Below are 9,868 nucleotides of genomic sequence, written 5' to 3'. Positions count from 1 at the left end.
AAACAAAAGTGGTAAGGATGAACAGCTGCAGGCGAGGCACCCGGCTCGGGACGTCACCCGTTGGAAGATTGACTGAGGCTCTCACCTTTCTGCCATGGTCCAGCTCCGCAATTGTTTCTGCAATTGTTTTCTCTCCAAACAAGAATATCTTTACTTTACTCATGCTCTTTAGTTTAGTTTAGTTTAGAGATAGAGCACGGAAACAGGCCCTTCGGCCCACCAGCGATCCCCGCACATTAACACTCTCCTACACACACTAAGGACAATTTCACACATACACCAGGCCAATGGACCTACAAACCTGTACGTCTTTGAACTGTGGGAAGAAACCGAAGATCTCAGAGAAAACCCACGCAGATCTGTACAAACTCCGTACAGACAGCATCCGTAGTCAGGATGGAACCCGGGTCACCGACGCTGCAAGCACTGTAATGGGCCTGTCCCACTTACGCGACTACAGGAGACTATGGGGTCACCACAAGGTCGCCACATGTTCGCCGGAGGTTGCCGGGGTGGTGGTTGTAGTTCCCGCATTCTCGGAACTAGTCGCGCCTTCATTCTGGTCGCCGTGAATTTGTTGAAAAATTAGCGGCGAACAGAATTTTGACGCCACGGAGAGTAGCGAGAATTCTCATGACGTAGGTGCAGTAGTAGCGGGTCGGCAGGAGGTCGTAGATTGTCGTAAGTTGTCATAGGTTGTCGCTGGTGCTGACCGGTGAATTTCATTGGCTCACTGGGAAATGAACCCATAAACAGCAGTTTTCAGAACCAAGGATAACCGACCAGTAATGTTAATGTCTGCCGAGCTTCACAGCCGTGTATCTCTGGCTTCTTAAACGTTATCTCCACTCCTTCTCCCCACCCCATCTCGCCACCCCATCTCCCCCTTCTCCCCACTCTCTCCCTCCCCCCTTTTAAAGGACTTACGTGATCCTTACCGTACACTGTGCTTTCACCGTCTTAATTACAGCGCCAACCTTCCTGTTCATCGCGGTGTGTGTCTGTACCACATTGGCTTTGCACCATGTGAATTTCACTCAGACAGTGCTCCCTCCGCTTGCCCTGTCCCCCACCTGCATAACGGGCTGGTGAAGTGTGTGTGTGTTCCCCTCTGACAGTCACCATTCCAGACGCCGGATTTTCAGCGACCTGCTATGAATTGACAGTCGCTGGCAGTCGCCTGAAAAATCTCCTAAGTGGGACAGGCCCATAAGGCAGCAACTCTACTGCTGCGCCACCGTGCCGCCCCATGCTCATACTCTTTACTTTAACAAGCATAGGGAAGCCTATCAAGAAAGGAGCCAGCGTCAGAATGATCGGAACTCCGGCGTCGGAACGGGTCGGAACATTCCGCGGCACAAAGCTCCCGAGTTGGCCACTTCTTACTGGAGACCACGGCTTCACGGTCGGAGCGCTTTCACTGCCGTTCCTCGGTAAAGGATCGCCCGCTCTGCGATCTTAAGTCCGCGCCACGCCGGGCTGGTCTCCAGGAAGGGCCGCACCAATCCACGTTGTAGGCCGCAGGGGGGACGGAGATGCGACACGGAGATGAATCGCATCTCCGTCGAGGTAAATGACTGAAAAATAGTTCCCCACCCCCACATAATAAATACCAAGAAACATTAAAACATACATTTATGACATACTTAAAATAATAAAAACAGAGAAGGGACGAGACAGACGGCCGCCACCCGGTGTATACTCCCAGAAGCCAAGGCTCCCTTGCTGTCGAGCTCCTTGTGCTAAATTCTATCATGGCCTCCAGTACACGAAAGACTTTATGTGTAAGAAGGAACTGCAGATACTTGTTTAAACCAAAGATAGACACAAAATGCTGCAGTAACTCAAGCGGGACAGGCAGCATCTCTGGAGAGAAGGAATGGGTGACGTTTCGGGCTGAGACCCTTCTTCAGAAGACTTTCATTCTGCTCAGGCTGAACAGGATCTTCACCAGTTAATAGTTCCTCTTCAGTGCCATATACAAGCCAAACAGATCCTTTGCTTGTCTGACACCCACTTCAAGCTTCATATCACAGGATGGGAGGATCGTCCCCATTGCAATGATTCCACCTCCTTTACTCTTTCAAGATCACCTCTCAGTTCCTCTTTGACAGCTTTTGGAGGTTTTCTCTTTGCTATCATGTAGAGTGCTATATTCTGCACTCTGATATCTTTCTCTTTGCTTGGCGGCACGCTGGCGCAGCGGTAGAGTTGCTGCCTCACAGCCCCAGAGACCTGGGTTCAATCCTAACTACGGGTGCTGTCTGTACGGAGTTTGTACGTTCTCCCCGTGATCTGCATGGGTTTTCTCTGAAGGTAGACACAAATAGCTGGAGTAACTCAGCAGGACAGGCAGCACCTCTGGAGAGAAGGAATGGGTGACATTTCGGGTCTTCAGACTGTGTTTTCTCCGAGATCTTCGGTTTGCTCCCACATTCCAAAGACATACAGGTCTGGGGAATTGTAGGTAAATTGGCTTGGTGTAAATATAAAAAAATAGTTCCTAGTGTGTGTAAGGTAGTGTTAATGTGAGGGGATCGCTGGTCGGCGCGGACTCGGTGGGCCGAAGGGCCTGTTTCTGTTCTGTATCTGTAATCTAAACTAAACAACCACGGATGGTATTTTCCCTCTTGCTTTCCAGTTGCAATAAACTGCTCTTCAAAATCATCCCAGCCATTGCTTCTCATGGAATTTAAAACTCTTGTGTACAATAGAATATACCTGCATCAGACTCTCTGTCTCTATAATTATCAGTACCATTTGCTGGACTGTGCTGCCACCAGGGTTTGGCAGATCGATCTTTTCCATCTTTGCATTCTACTTCTTTTTATTCTTTTGATTTGTTACCTCCAGCTTGTTTTAACCCAGTGGTACAATAGCTGTGTAGGAAGGAACTGCAGATGCTGATTTAAACCTAAGATAGACACAAAAAGCTGGAGGGTCGTATTCATGTGCGGGGATCGCTGATCGTTGGTGGGTCGAAGTGCCTGTTTCCTCGATGTATCTCTAAACTAAACTCAAATATTTGGCAGACATAAAATGCTGGAGTAACTCAGCGGGTAAGGCAGCATCACTGGAGAGAAGGATGAGAGAGGAACTTCTTGAAATATAAGATTATTAAGGGCTTGGACACACTAGAGGCAGGAAACATGTTACCGATGTTGGGGGAGTCCAGAATCAGGGGCCACAGTTTAAGAATAAGGAGTGAGCCATTTAGAACGGAGACGAGGAAACACTTTTTCTCACAGAGAGTGGTGAGTCTGTGGAATTTCCTGCCTCAGAGGGCGGTGGAGGCCCTCTGGATACTTTCAAGAGAGAGCTAGATAGGGCTCTTAAAGATAGCGGAGTCAGGGGATATGGGGAGAAGGCAGGAACGGGGTACTGATTGGGGATGATCAGCCATGATCACATTGAATGGCGGTGCTGGCTCGAAGGGCCGAATGGCCTAGTCCTGCACCTATTGTCTATTGTCTATTGAATGGGTGATGTTTCGGGTCGAGACCCTTCTTCAGTCTAGTTGTGCTGTGGTACTTCATTAACATTTGCTTTGTCCCTTGGAGCCTCGTCGGAAATCTCTGGGGAATGGTATCTCGCGTTCACCTGGAACATTTCTTCGTCCGGTTTCCATTGTGGCCAAAATTGTTGTTGTTAACTTTGCCTCCACTCTTGCACTCGTGTTTCCATTTCCTCTCAGCTTCAATGTCTGGAGTTTGAGCTCATCATTCTCTTCCCCCTGTCTTCTCACAGGAAGTGTTATGCAACAACAATCATTCTGATGCCCAACCCTCGATCCCACATTCCCTCGCTCTCCATTTGGGAAAAAATGATTCCACCTTTTGCATATGTGGCATTGCTCCCAAAAGCTGGCCATCTATTTTTCTTCCATACAGTTTGTCAAAATATTTGTATGCTTTAAGGGCCTGTCCTGCTTTCGGGACCTTTACAGGCGACTGCCAGCACCCTTGATAGGTCACCAAAATTTTCAACATGTTGAAAATTCAGCAGCGACCAGAAAGACACTACAACTTTCTTGCCATTGAGGGAGTGCAGCGTAGGTTTACTAGGTTAATTCCCAGGATGGCGGGACTGTCATATGCTGAGAGAATGGAGCAGCTGGGCTTGTACACTCTGGAGTTTAGAAGGATGAGAGGCAATCTCATTGAAACATATAAGATTGTTAAGGGTTTGGACACGCTAGAGGCAGGAAACATGTTCCCGATGTTGGGGGAGTCCAGAATCAGGGGCCACAGTTTAAGTATAAGGAGTAAGCCATTTAGAACGGAGACGAGGAAACACTTTTTCTCACAGAGAGTTGCGAGTCTGTGGAATTCTCTGCCTCAGAGGGCGGTGGAGGTCGGTTCTCTGGATACTTTCAAGAGAGAGTTAGATAGGGCTCTTAAAAATAGCGGAGTCAGGGGATATGGGGAGAAGGCAGGAACGGGGTACTAATTGGGGAAGATCAGCCATGATCACATTGAATGGCGGTGCTGGCTCGAAGAGCCGAATGGCCTATTGTCTATTGTCCATAGAGTCGTAGAGTCTTTTTGGTCGCCGCTGAATTTTCAACATGATGAAAATTTCGGCGACCTATCACGGGTGCCAGCAGTCGCCTGTAAAGGTTGAGAAATCTGGACAGGCCCTTTACTCTGTTCATGTATTTTTCATTTTCTGCTTCTGCTTTGATTGCACAAATAGACTTCAGTTGTCCACGATTCAAATCACCAAACTTGACTTCGGTGCAAGTAGGAGCTGCAGTTGCTGGTGTAAACCGAAGATAGACACAAAATGCTGGAGTAAACTCAGCGGGGCAGTCAGTATCTCTGGAGAGAAGGCCCCGACTTTGGACAGCTTCAAGCCAACACATGAATGGGACCGTACAGCCAGCAGCCGCTCATTCATCACTGCGTACAACCCTGCACAGATCAACAGGGTCATAAGGTCGTAAGTGATAGGAGTAGAATTAGGCCATTCGGCCCATCACGTCTGCTCTGCCATTCAATCATGGCTGATCTACCTCTCCCTCCTCTCCTGCCTTCTCCCCATAACCTGGCGGTGCTGGCTTGAAGGGCCGAATGGCTTACTCCTGCACCTATTGTCTATAGTGAAAGGCTTGGATAGAGTGGATGTGGAGAAGTTATTTTCACTAGTGGGAGAGTCTAGGGCTAGAAGTCATGGCCTCAAAATGAAAGGATGTTCTTTTAGGAAGGAGATGAAAATAAATGTATTTAGATAGAGGGTGGTGAATCAGTGGAATTCTTTGCTGCAGTAGGCTGTGGGGGCTGTCAGTGGGTAATTTTGGCAGAGATAGATAGATTCTTGATTGCTTTAGAGCTACAGCATGGAAACAGGCGCTTCGGCCCACCGGGTCCGCGCCGACCAGCGATCACCCACATATTAACACTATCCTACACCCACTAGGGACAATTTTACATTTACCAAGCCAATTAACCTACACACCTGTACGTCTTTGGAGTGTGGGAGGAAACCGAAGATCTGGGATAAAACCCACGCAGGTCACGGGGAGAACGTAGAAACTCCACACAGACTGCACCCGTAGTGGGGATCAAAAGGCAGCAACTTACCACAGCGCCACCGTGCCATCCTAGCTTGGGCTTGGTTTTCTTGGTTGAGCGCGTATCGTGGCGTTATAGCACAAGTACTTTGTGTTTTAATTGTAATGACCTCTGATCAGCCATAATCGCATTGAATGGCGGTGCTGGCTCGAAGGGCCGAATGGCCTACTCCTGCACCTATTGGCTATTGTCTATTGACCCTAAGTTTAGTTCAACTGGCACTATAAAGCTCCAGAAATATGATGTTCCTTCAATTGCTTGTTTCTGACTACAGGGCAATGTGACTTTCAAGCTCTTTTGAACTTACTTGAACAAAGTTTGGTGAATTTAGTGAATGGAGTCCCGCGATTGTTTTGGTATTTCTGCATTGGCAATTAAATTGACATGATAAATAATAGTTGACCTGATATTTTTTGTTAACTAGCTCTTTCCATATGCCATTTTCATAGTTGCCCCCATAAAATATGAAAAGAAGATGAGATAAATAATATTCCTTAACTTACAAATGACAATTAAATGTATCTTGTATCTTGTTTACCTCTTTTTTGATTGACCATTGAAATCCACATGAGTGAATAGAAACTGTGCAAGAAAGTAATCATGCTTTGAAAGCATGCTCAAAATTTGGGTCAGTACAGTGGCGCAGCAGTGGAGTTGCTGCCTTACAGCGCCAGAGGCCCAGGTTCGATCCTGACTACGGGTGCTGTCTGTATGGAGTTTACACTTTCTCCCTGTGACCACGTGGGTTTTCTCCGGGTGCTCCAGTTTCCTCCCACACTCCAAAGATGTACAGATTTATGGTGTCGGTAAAATTGTGCCTAGTATGTACGGTAGTGCTAGTGTAAGGGGTGATCCATGGTCGATGTGGTTTCGGCGGGATGGAGGGCCTGTTTCCAACCTGTATTTCCGGAGTACAGTCTAAAAGCATACTTACAATTTCAGTCTGCTTAATACACAAAGTCTAATCTTCCCTTAAAGTCTGCTTTCAATCAAATATTTAACTATAGATCTTTCTGTTTCTAAACTTTACGTAATATTAACCTTGTAAGCTAAGGGTGCAGTCCGATCTTTCCATAGACTGCATGAGTTGTCCTGATCGCATCATAAGCTATATCTATGCTCCCGATCATCTCATAAGCTAAGGCTGGAGGCCCAAACTCTTCATTAGCTGTAGTCCCGATCTCCCAACCTACCTCAATGTGATCCTTGCACTTTTTTTATCTGCGCTTTCTCTATATTCTGTATTCTGTTATTTTCATCTTTACACTTCCTGTTATATTTGTATATAGCTCATTTGTACTCATGTATACGATGACTTGGATGGATAGCGCACAACAGTTTTTCACTATCACAATAATAAACCAATACCAATATCAATATTGTAAACGCACACAGTAACATGTGGCAGGGTTTCATCCTTGTAGGTTTGTTGAATATGTAATTGGGTGTCAGCTCCAGCTTCATTTAGTTTACAATGCCCAATATTGATAACCAATTTAGCCTAGTTTGGACAAATCCAAGATTTTGCCACTTTATCCTGGATGTGCTATCTGAAAAATGATGGCCATAATTTGACGAGTTCAGTGGTTGAAAGAATTGATTTTATTTTAATAAACTGAATAGCTTCTCTGGATACAGACACCAAAGTCATAATGAAGCAGAATATGGGTCGTGACTTGTTTCTAATATACAGAAAGCTACTCGCTGGATCCAAATTAAGTTTCCAAAAGGCATGAATTTCTAGAAGTCTATGAATTATATGGAATCAAATATTCATAATTTATAAGCAAATAACTTAGGTGGCCAACTGGGAAATTCTGGCACTGGGGTAATGTAAGAATTAGTCCTACTAAGTGTTTCCAGACATGGTCTTAATTTTGATTCCCTCCCCATCTGGTGTATGTTTATACAAAGCTGGCAACTTTGGTACCAGACAGTTTATGTTCGGACAACAGTCTGATATAACCAAGATCAACTGTACAGATTTAGTCAGTGGTCCTTTGACCTACTCAAGAATGAGGATTAGGTGCCAATTCTGTTATTGCTTTCAATTACAATTCAGGATCACATTCGAGACAATACCGCAACATACACTTTCATGCGTTGAATTACATAATACAGACATAAAGCAGTTTGAACCAGATATATTTTTGAGACTTGATCCAATTATTTATATATATATATATATATATATATATATGCAATAAACATCAAACTGAAAATTGGGAAAGTGGATTAAAACAATTTTTAGAAGCAAGTTCAGTCATTTGTATTTAAATACATCATAATGCAACCATAAGCCACTGATTCAGTCGTAGTGTTAAACAGCACAGATACAGGCCCTTTGGTCTAACTCACCCATGCCTCCCAAGATGCCCCATCTTAGCTTGTCCTGCGTTTGGCCGATATCCTCTTAAATCGTTATCATCCAGAACTCAGGAGACAGCCAGTGTGAACTCTAGAAGACAGCCAGTGTCCCTGAGGTTTACATCTGCAGGAGGTGCGTCCAGGTGCAGTTTCTGAAAGACCATGTTCGGAAACTGGAGCTGCAGCTGAGAGACCACAGGTTCACCCAGGACAGTGAGGAAGTCATAGATACAGTAGGAGCTATGGTGAGGTGGCCACAACCGAAGGTGTGGACAGAGAATAGGGAGAAGGAAAAGACTTCAGAAAACCCCTGTAGCCATTCCCTTTGCCAAACTGGTATACCGTTTTGTATAAGACAGGAGTAAAGCGATTATATTGCAGGCCACCCAATATCCAGCGGGAGATAGAGGATCAGATATGTAGATAGATTATGGAAGGTTATAAGAGCGACAGATTTGTTCCAGTGGATGACTTTAACTTCCCCAGTATTGACTGGGACTTACTCAGTCCAAGAGTATTAGATGGGGCAGAATCTGTTCGATACAGTAACGTTTCCTTAAACAATATGTGAGTAGTCCAACCCAAAGAGGGACCATATTGGACCTGGTAATGTGAAACCCGCATGGCCACGTGACCGGCATTGTAGTGGAAGGAGAATTGGGGGATAGTGATCACAACTCCATAAGTTTTAAGACTGTTATGAATAGGGACAGGTATAAATATTGGGAGAAGGTACTTAATTTAGTTTTGTTTAGTTTAGTTTAGTTTAGCTTCAAGATACAGCGCAAAAACAGGCCCTTTGGCCCACCGGGTCTGTGCCGACCAGCGATCACCGCACACTAACACTACCCTACACACACTAGGGACAATTTTTAAATTTAAAATATCCAATTAACCTACAAACCTGCACGTCTTTGAATTGTGGGAGGAAACGGAAGATCCCGGAGAAAACCCACGCAGGTCACGGGGAGAACATACAAACTCTGTACAGACAGCACACGTAGTCGGGATCGAACCCGGGTCTCCAGCGTTGCATTCACTGTAAGGCAGCAACTCTACCGCTGCGCCATCGCACTGCCCTACTGTTGTAGCCTCTATGGAAACCTAGCTAAGAGAGGGACAGGGCAGGCAGCTTAATGTTCCTGATTCTACAGGAGAGATAGAGATGGGGGTTAAAGGGGGAGGGGATGTTGCCTTATTGACTACAGAGAATGTCATGACACTGGTCGGAGGTGACATTACTGAAGGTAATGAAGATGGGTGGAGCTGATAAACAAAAGAGGGGAAGATCTCCTGGTTGGAAGTGTACTGTGGGCTTTCAAATAGCGTACAAGAATTTAGGAGTTTACAAGGATATTGCCAGGACGAGGGCCAGAGCAAAAGAGAGAGTTGAGTAGTCTGGGACTCTATTCCTTAGAGCGCAGGAAGATGAGGAGTGATCTTACAGAGGTGTATAAAATCATGAAGGGGAATAGATCGGGTAGATGCACAGTCTCTTGCCCAGAGTAAGGGAATCATGAACCAGAGGACATGTTTAAGGTGAAGAGGGAAAGATTCAATAGAAACCTGAGGGGTAACTTTTTCACATAAAGGATGGTGGGTGAATGGAGCGAGCTGCCGGAGGAGGTAGTTGAGGCAGGGACTATCCCAACATTTAAGAAACATTTAAACAGGTACATGGATAGGACAGGTTTAGAGGGAAATTTGCCAAACGCAGGCAGGTGGGACTAATGTAGATGAGACATATTGGCCGGTGTGGGCAAGTAGGGCCGAAGGGCATGTTTCCACACTGTAAGACTCGATGACTAATTAGAAGAGCAAATCTGCCAGGAAACTGCAAGATTAATAAGGTTGTTATGGTGGGGGATTTTAACTTTCTAAATATAGACAAGGCCAAACGCTAAGGTGGAGAATTTCCCAAATGTGTC

The sequence above is a fragment of the Leucoraja erinacea genome, chromosome 2 (assembly GCF_028641065.1).
Source record: "Leucoraja erinacea ecotype New England chromosome 2, Leri_hhj_1, whole genome shotgun sequence".
NCBI classification, from domain to species: domain Eukaryota; kingdom Metazoa; phylum Chordata; class Chondrichthyes; order Rajiformes; family Rajidae; genus Leucoraja; species Leucoraja erinaceus.
Note: the sequence above shows the minus strand (reverse complement) of the source record.